This window comes from Triticum dicoccoides, chromosome 2B, assembly GCF_002162155.2.
Source record: "Triticum dicoccoides isolate Atlit2015 ecotype Zavitan chromosome 2B, WEW_v2.0, whole genome shotgun sequence".
Classification (NCBI taxonomy): domain Eukaryota; kingdom Viridiplantae; phylum Streptophyta; class Magnoliopsida; order Poales; family Poaceae; genus Triticum; species Triticum dicoccoides.
In genome coordinates this window covers 497,095,878-497,106,217 of record NC_041383.1, presented here as the reverse complement: position 1 = coordinate 497,106,217, position 10,340 = coordinate 497,095,878, and positions in this window count along the sequence as shown.

The window sequence follows — 10,340 nt, the reverse complement described above, 5'->3', positions numbered from 1 at the left end:
CAAGTCCCGTTACCCGCACTATCAGAAGATAGCATACGTGGTGTTCATGGCATCCCGGAAGCTCCGACACTACTTTCAAGAGTGTTCGATAACAGTGGCCTCTGAAGTACCACTTAATGATATTATAAACAACCGCGACGCAACGGGCAGGATTGCAAAATGGGCCATTGAGCTCTTACCATTTGATATAACTTACAAACCTCGGCGAGCTATAAAGTCACAAGTTTTGGTTGACTTTGTCGCTGAATGGACCGAAGCCGAACTCCCTAAAGAGTACGACGCATACTCCAATTGGATTATGCACTTCGACGGCTCTAAAATGTTAGCCGAATTGGGGGCTGGCGTCGTATTGACGTCCCCGACCGGGGACACAGTCCAATACGTACTTCAAATAATGTACACGGACTCCAACAACGCAGCCGAATAGGAGGCCCTTTTACATGGTCTCCGTATGGCAATCTCCATGGGCATTCAATGCCTAGAGGTGCGCAGGGATTCAAACCTTGCAATATCCCAAATAAATGGAGACTTTGACGCCAAAGATCCGAAAATGGCAGCATATCGCAACGCTATCCTAAAAATGTCAGCCCGGTTTGAAGGACTTGAATTCCATCACGTAGCCCGGGATAATAACCAAGCAGCCGACGTACTGGCACGCATCGGTGCAAAATGCGACGCTGTCCCTCCTAATATCTTCCTGGAATGGCTCTTCAAGCCATCCGTACTATGGGAAGAGGAGTCCGGAAATAACAAACCGGAACAAGCCGCACCAACCGGCGATTCAGCCGAGACATAACACCTTCAGCCCACGACATAATGGCAGTAATTGCCCCGTGGACAGAACCATTCCTCGCCTACTTGCTTAGGCAGGAGCTTCCCGAAGACCAAAATGAGGCCCGCTGCATTGTCCGGCGATCTAAAGCCTACAAGGTCTATGAGGGAGAACTTTATAAGAAAAGCACAACCGGAGTCCTTCAAAGGTGTATCTCCGAAGAGGAAGGGCGAAACCTCCTGGCTGAAATTCATGCCGGACTAGGCGGACACCACGGCGCAGCTCGGGCCCTTGTAGGAAAGGCATTCCGTACAGGATTTTATTGGCCGACGGCCCGAGAAGATGCTCAGGACTTAGTCAAAAGATGCGTCGGTTGTCAGCTCTTTGCTAATCAGAGCAATATGCCACCCACCGCCCTCAAAACTATACCCATTACCTGGCCGTTCGCGGTCTGGGGGCTTGACATGGTTGGACCACTTAAAGGGGGAACCCACAAGCAAAGGTACCTATTGGTCATGGTGGATAAATTCACCAAATGGATAGAGGCCAAGCCAGTTAAAACGGCAGAGTCCGGACCAGTGATAGACTTTATATCCGGGGTAGTACACCGTTATGGTGTCCCCCACAGCATCATCACCGATAACAGCACGAACTTCACGGCCAATGAGGTTAAATCATGGTGCAAAAATATGGGCATCAAGCTCGATTACGCTTCAGTCTATCATCCTCAAACCAACGGTCAAGTGGAACGAGCAAATGGTCTAATAATGAGCGGCATCAAACCTAGACTAGTGTGGTCCCTTACGAAATCTGACACGCACTGGTAGAGGAGCTCGACTCCGTACTCTGGGGGCTGCGGACAACGCCTAACCGTACTACCGGATTCACACCATTTTTTATGGTATACGGCGCAGAAGCAGTTTTGCCCTGCAACATAATTCATGACTCACCTCGAGTGGGCATGTACGAACAAAGAGAAGCCGAGTTGGATCGGCAGGACAGCTTGGACGCATTGGAGGAAGAACGCGACGTCGCCAAGGCTCGTTCCGCATTCTATCAGCAGCAGGCTCGAAGATACCAAAGCAGAGAAGTACGGGCCAAGACTTACAACGTTGGCGAACTAGTTCTACACCTGCCGGACAAGAAAAAGGACAAGCTCAAGCCCAAATGGGAAGGCCCCTTCATCATCGATCAAGTCCTGACCGGCGGAGCGAACCGTCTACGAAATGCATCGGATAACCGACTCGAGCCGAACCCATGGAACGCAGCCCGCCTCCGAAGATTCTATGCCTAGCGCCGGACTAAGAGTTCGTCCCTTTCCCCCCGTCCAATTTGTTTTTACTTCAGCTGCCTTTTGTTTATCTTTTTCTTCTCAACCCTATTCATCCAAGCCTTAAAGGGCCTACTTGCGCAACGTTCGCGCCCAATTGATGTGCTATCCGCACTCATTATACCTGGGGGCTTCTTTACCAGAAGCTTAATTATAAGGGCTTCATGCCCAGCACATGTGTCAAGCCTCCACATGTACCTTTTATTCACCATTATATGCATCGATATGACTTAAGTTTTGGCCAAGCTGGGTTGCCTGGCTCCTGTGCTTACCCCTACGTTCCCGATTGTTCGGCTAGGAGGTAAAGGGAGCACCTCTGTGATTGTTACTGCCGGGTCAGCCGGATGTGTACTTCAGACTGGGTGAAGCCGAAAGCTAGCGTTCTTAAGGGAATATTCGGTCGGTGACTTAAAAGATGATTTTTTATCCACTTATTTATCTGCCCCCAGATGTTTTTCTGCTTTTTTCGCAGTCCGGACATGCACTTTAGGGCATGCCACCCCCAGAGGAAAGGAACCCTTAACGGAACTATTCTCCCTGGAAGATGTTTCTTACTACCCATGTAATATAACATAACTAGTTGGGCAGTTGTCTGATAAAGCACTAATGACCCCTACGCCTGGTCTCCATGCATACCCCGGTTGTTTCATAACCGAGAAGGTATTCGGACACACTCCGGACTCTAGGGTCCCGAGGTCGAAGCGAAAAGGTCGGCAAAGACAAACGATCTACAATCCGGCTAGAAGGCATTTTATATGTCATTTTATAATACATTGTCAAATCGACTAATTGTATTCTTCCTCAATCCCGTCTAACAGGTTGTCTAATTTACAATCCTGTTGGGAAAATTTAGCGGCCAGCTCTACTTGGCCGTATACTAAACTCACAGGGATCTCCTTCCCATCGGGCCCCACAGGTCCGACTTCGGCCATGTGGTTGGGATCCGCCTTCTTGTACCGCGTCTTTCCATGGCCTAGGCCTCCCTGGCACCTTGGCGGCAGGCCGAAATCTTCCATAAATGGAAGCACTGCCGCACTCCCTGAAGCTTCTCCGCAAGCTCCCCAAGACCCTCGGGTAAGGAGAAGGCTGGCCATAAAGCCTGGATGACACCGCTCATTGCCTGCCGAACTCGTTCGATCAGTTTCAACAATTCGGGAAGTTGATCACCCGTTGATACGAGCATCTCCTCCGCAGGGCGACCTGTGAGCATACCTGCAGACATATTCTATCAAATTGACTTCCTCGCCGAACTCTTGTTTTCAAAGGAGTTCGCTCAAGCACTTACTATAGATGCCGCGACGAAGCCGCTGATTCTCCTTAACGGAGCCCGACAGCTCGGCCCGAACGCCTTTCAGCTCTTCTCCAAGCTGGGCATGGGCATCCTGGAGCTTGTTCCTTTCATGCTGCACCTTATGCAGCACCCTCTCGCCGGCCTTTAGTTGGCGCAGAAGTTCTTGCCTGTCCGGATCTTGTCTGGCAGCACCTGCAACGTCATTTTTTAGACTTGCGCAAAGGCCAAACGCTACTTATCTTTCTAAAATAATGCGTTACCAGGAGAGGTCCATGTGTTTCCTCATGCGCCAGAGAGTGCGGCCTCAAGTTGGGCCTTGCACTCTTGCAGCTCCTGAGATAGTTGGGTATTCTTCTCGGTAAGATCCTACGTTTCATATGATCCTTAAATCAGTTAATATAACTACTTTAAGTCTCGGGGGCTACTGGCATATACAACTATTAAATTCTCTTACCCGTATGTCTTTTACATACTGCTCCGTGGCTCTGGTAAAACCATCTTGAGCAGCACGAAGGTGCGCGTCCCCCGCGTTAAAGGCATTCAACGCCTCGGGGGAGAAGCACGCGTCATGAAATACTGTCCGGCGGCGCCTGTAATTCAGGGCACTCTCCACCTCAGACTTGGTGGCGGACAGTCTGTCGGCATCCTCCGTCAGAGAAACGTCCGGCTCGCGCCTTGCGCTCGCCTCCCCCTCCAGACCAGGTGCTGGAGCCTGGCTGGTAGAGGTTGGATTGGCAACCTCCACGCCCGCAGTCCGGCGGACGCTTTTTTCCCTACAAAAGTCATGAGCACTCAAACGCTTCCTAGGAACGTTGCTCTAAATAATGAATTGTGAGCTACACCTTTGCGGCGACGTTTCAGTCCGCGCCGTGCTCCTCTTCCGCGTACTGGTCCGGACTGGCCTTTGTTGGCCAGCCACCGCGGGCTCGGCTTCTCGCCCTAGGGGCGCCTCCTGCACAGCGCCATCATATACGATGGTCAGAAATAAGCAAGGAAGGAATGACGGTGTCAGGACTTCGGTCGCAATCACCTGGGAAGACGGATATAGTCTGGGATAGTCGGCCGTGATGGCGACTAAAGCATTGTCCATGCTGAGCTGCTGGAACACCCCGTCGATTAGCTCCACCATTATGTCCGGATCCTCTTCGGAGGCCGGATCCCGGGATCTCTCTGGATCCTCGGGCTGCGGAGCTGGGCTTAGCATGTCCTCCATGATCCGGCGCAGTTCCTGCGTCGAAAGAAGAACACAATATAAGAAACTTAAGTTTCAAAAAGCATTGGTTGGGCACGCAGAGTGTTCGCTTACCCAAGGCCAGGGATTATTCATGGAGAACCCATTTAACGGGTTCGTCCGAAGGAAATCCTCCTTCTCCCCCTTATACAGGCCGGACAGGATCGTCACCAGATCTTCGACCGAATCCGGCCCTTTGCGGCCGTGACGGGTGGCATCGTCCTCCCTGTTGAAATCCCACATGGGGTGGCCCCTGTATTGTAGTGGCTGCACCCCCCGCATAATGCATGTGGCCATGACTCCAATCATGGTCAACCCGGCATGGGCCAGTAACCTTATTCGGCCCATCAAATAATGGACGCTCTTGTCTTCCTCCAGTTGAGGGCTCCGCGGACGCCAACTAAGGCGTTTCCTCAGAGGAGCATTGCTGAACTCGGGAGGCCGATCCGAACAGGGTCTGGCAGCGGAGCGTCTTCTATATAAAACCATTCCGAAGGCCAGTCTTCGGACGCCTTCTTAGGGGTTCCGGATGGATATCCGGTCCCGGCAATGCGCCATATTTCGGCGCCGCCCACTTGATATATGGACCCCTCGTGAGAGCGGGGTACAAGGCAGAACAACCTCTTCCACAGCGTGAAGTGGGGCTCGACGCCCAGGAATAGCTCGCAAAGAGCTATGTAACCCGCAATATGCAGGATTGAGGCGGGCGTGAGGTGATGAAGCTGGAGTCCGTAGAACTCCAGAAGCCCGCAGAGGAATGGATGTACAGGAAATCCAAGCCCCCTTATCAGATAGGGGACGAAGCATACCCGCTCCCCTTTGTTGGGATTTGGGGTAACCTCCGCTTGCTTCCCACCTTTGTAGGTGGCCAGCCCGGCTCGAACCGGAACCATGAAGGCCGGAGGGAGATATCCCCCCGCTTGGAGCTTCACCAGCTCGTTGTGCGGAACAGAGCATCTCCTCCAATCTCCTGGCAAAGGGCTGGGAGCGCGAGAAGAGGAGCCGCGTTGACGGTCCATGATGGAATGGATTCTTGGTCGAAAGCGCATCGATGAGTATTTGCGGGAGGAAGATGGTGATTTGGATCTGGATTCTTGCCTCCCTTATAGGCAGATTATTCGCACAACTAGGGGGGTAAAACATAAAAGACACCCTGGCTTTTCACATTCGCGTGACGCGTGGAAGGAGGCCGTTATTGGGCGTGGAAGACAAGACGCGCAACATTGATGAAGAAGCCGGACACTGTTCGGCAGGTGCGTAGAACTTGAAGGAGAACCCGCCTTGCAACGCCGAAGATTACACACATGCTGGACTTATCATCATTGAAGCCTGGTTCGGGGGCTACTGAGGGAGTCCCGGATTAGGGGGTGTCCGGATAGCCGGACTAGCATCATCGGCCGAACTATCATCGGCCGAACTATCATCATCGACCGGACTCCAAGACTATGAAGATACAAGATTGAAGACTTCGCCCCGTGTCCGGATGGGACTTTCCTTGGCGTGGAAGGCAAGCTTGGCGATACGGATACGTAGATCTCCTACCATTGTAACCGACTCTATGTAACCCTAGCCCTCTCCGGTGTCTATATAAACCGGATGACTCTAGTCCGTACAACAACAACCATTACAATCATACCATAGGCTAGCTTCTAGGGTTTAGCCTCCTTGATCTCGTGGTAGATCCACTCTTGTAAACATCCACAATATCAATATCAATCGAGCAGGACGTAGGGTTTTACCTCCATCAAGAGGGCCCGAACCTGGGTAAAACATTGTGTCCCTTGTCTCCTGTTACCATCCGCCTAGACGCACAGTTCGGGACCCCCTACCCGAGATCCGCCGGTTTTGACACCGACAATCATCTTGCGCCTTTGATCTCCATCTCCAAAGTACTGTCATGATCTCTATCGTCACCGGCATGACACCATGATCTTCATCATCTTGATCTATATCAATGTGTCGTCACATGGTCGTCTCGCCAACTATTGTTCTTACAACTATTGCTATCGCATAGTGATAAAGTAAAGCAATTATTTGGCACTTGCATCTTATGCAACAAAGAGACAACCATAGGGATTCTGCCAGTCGCTGATAACTTCAACAAAACATGATCATCTCATACAACAACTTATATCTCATCACGTCTTGACCATATCACATCACAACATGCCCTGCAAAAATAAGTTAGACATCCTCTACTTTGTTGTTGCAAATTTTACGTGGCTGCTACGGGCTGAGCAAGAATCGTTCTTACCTATGCATCAAAACCACAACGATAGTTTGTCAAGTTGATGCTGTTTTAACCTTCGCAAGGACCGGGCGTAGCCACACTCGGTTCAGCTAAAGTGAGAGAGACAGACACCCGCCAGTCACCTTTAAGCACGAGTGCTTGTAACGGTGAAACCAGTCTCGCGTAAGTGTACGCGTAATGTCGGTCCGGGCCGCTTCATCCAACAATACTGCTGAACCAAAGTATGACATGCTGGTAAGCAGTATGGCTTGTATCGCCCACAACTCACTTGTGTTCTACTCGTGCAAATAACATCAACGCATAAAACCTAGGCTCTAATGCCACTGTTGGGGAACGTAGTAATTTCAAAAAAATTCCTACGCACACGCAAGATCATGGTGATGCATAGTAACGAGAGGGAAGAGTGTTGTCTACATACCCTTGTAGACCGTAAGCAGAAGCGTTAGAACAATGCGGTTGATGTAGTCGTACGTCTTCATGGCCCGACCGATCAAGCACCGAAACTACGGCACCTCCAAGTTCTAGTACACGTTCAGCTCGATGACGTCCCTCGAACTCCGATCTAGCCAAGTGTCGAGGGAGAGTTCCGTCAGCACGACGGCGTGGTGACGATCTTGACGTTCTATCGTCGCAGGGCTTCGCCTAAGCACCGCTACAATATTATCGAGGAGGACTATGGTGGAGGGGGGCACCGCACACGGCTAATAGATCTCAAGGATCAATTGTTGTTGTGCCTTTGGGGTGCCCCCCTGCCCCCATATATATAGGAGCAAGGGGGGAGGCGGCCGGACTATGGAGGAGGCGCACCAAGGGGGTAGTCCTACTCCCACCGGGAGTAGGACTCCTCCTTTCCTTGTTGGAGAAGGAAAGAGGAGGAGTAGGACTCCTCCTTTCCTTGTTGGAGAAGGAAAGAGGAGGAGAGGGAGAAGGAAAAGTGGGCTGCCCCCCTTGTCCAATTCGGACCAGAGGGGGGCGCAGGCCTCCTTCCTTTTGGCCTCTCTCCTCTATTCCCGTATGGCCCAATAAGGCTCATATACTCCCCGGCGAATTCCCGTAACTCTCCGGTACTCCGAAAAATACCCGAATCACTCGGAACCTTTCCGAACTCCGAATATAGTCGTCCAATATATCGATCTTTACGTCTCGACCATTTCGAGACTCCTCGTCATGTCGCCGATCTCATCCGGGACTCCGAACTCCTTCAGTACATCAAAACTCATAAACTCATAATATAACTGTCATCGAAACCTTAAGCGTGCGGACCCTACGGGTTCGAGAACAATGTAGACATGACCTAGAACTATTCTCGGTCAATAACAAATAGCGGAACCTGGATGCTCATATTGGCTCCCACATATTCTACAAAGATCTTTATCGGTCAAACCACATAACAACATACGTTGTTCCCTTTGTCATCGGTATGTTACTTGCCCGAGATTCGATCGTCGGTATCCAATACCTAGTTCAATCTCGTTACCGGCAAGTCTCTTTACTCGTTACGTAATGCATCATTCCGTAACTAACTCATTAGTCACATTGCTTTCAAGGCTTATAGTGATGTGCATTACCGAGAGGGCCCAGAGATACCTCTTCGACAATCGGAGTGACAAAACCTAATCTCGAAATACGCCAACCGAACATGTACCTTTGGAGACACCTGTAGTACTCATTTATAATCACCCAGTTACGTTGTGACGTTTGGTAGCACCCAAAGTGTTCCTCCGGTAAACGGGAGTTGCATAATCTCATAGTTACAGGAACATGTATATGTCATGAAGAAAGCAATAGCAACATACTAAACGATCAAGTGGTAGGCTAACCGAATGGGTCATGTCAATCACATCATTCTCCTAATGATGTGATCCGATTAATCAAATGACAACACATGTCTATGGTTAGGAAACATAACCATCTTTGATTAATGAGCTAGTCAAGTAGAGGCATACTAGTGACACTATGTTTGTCTATGTATTCACACATGTATTATGTTTCCGGTTAATACAATTCTAGCATGAATAATAATCATTTATCATGATATAAGGAAATAAATAATAACTTTATTATTGCCTCTAGGGCATATTTCCTTCAGTATCCTCCTTCTTGATCCAGCAAGGGGAGAGGAGAAGTTGAGGGAGAGCTCTGGTAGCATGACAGCGTGGTGGTGGAGCATGTGGTATTTCTGCAGGGCTTCGCCAAGCTCTACGGAGGAGGAGGAGGTGTTGGAGGCGGGAGGGGCTGCACCAGGGGAAGGTTGTTGGTTCAGCCCTCTCTCTCCCTCACTATATATAGGGGGAAGGGGGGAGGTAGAGGCGCCCTAGGGTTTCCCTAGGGGAGGGGCAACGGCCACAGGGGAAACCCTAGATGGGTTTGGGCGCCCCCACCCCTAGGAAAGTTGCCCCCGAGCCGGGAGGGGCTGCTGCCCCAGGGGAGGCGCCCCCGGGAGGTCCTATTCGGCGCTGTAGGCGCCCGAACCTACAAATGGCGCCTACAGCGCGCCCTCTGTGGGCTTTTTAAGCGCAGCCCAGTAAGAAATACGGTCGCGACAAAACAACACCAGAAAAATGCGCCATGTGGAATCGATCTCATGCCGCAACACCCTCTCGCTGCTCAGCTTAAACCACTAGACCACTTGAACGCTAGTGAGCAAAAGCAACGCGAAATGTATTAGAATTAATGAAGTCACGCTATTTATTATTCAACCATTTATTGTACCACTTAGAAAACAATTTGGAAAATGTCTATTTTCTTTAATGAAAAACAGTTCGTTAAATTAAAAAAATCATGAATTTCAAATAAGTTCATCGATTTTGAAAAAAAACTTCATCAATATTTGAAAAGTTCATTGAATTTGAAAGAAATTCACCGGATTTGAAAATTTTCACCAATTTTGAAGAAAGGTCCATTGAATTTGAAAAAATTTCACCAATTCTGAAAAAAGTTCATTCGATTTGAAAAAGTTCATCAATTTTGAAAAAAAGTTTATCACATTTGGAAAAAGTTCACCAATTTTTAAGAAAAGTTCATCAAATTTGAAAAAAACCATGAATTTCAAAAAAGTTCATCGGTTTTGAAAAAAACTTCATCAATATTCGAAAAGTTCATAGAATTTGAAAGAAATTCATCGGATTGAAAAGGTTCACCAATTTTGAAGAAAAGTTCATTGGATTTGAAAAAAGTTCACCAATTCTGAAAAAAAATCATCTGATTTGAAAATTTTCATCGATTTTGAAAAAAAAGTTCATCGGATTTGGAAAAAGTTCACTGATTTTTAAGAGAAGTTCATTGAATTTTAAAAAAGTTCAACCGGTTTTGGAAAAAGTTCATTCAATTTGAAAAAGGTCAGCGGATCTGAAAAAAGTACATTGTATTTAAAAAAAGTGCATCGGCTTGGAAGAAAAGTTCACGAAATGGAAAGTCGCGCATTTGAGGAAAAAATAAAATAAAAAGGAAATTAAGTAGAAAAAA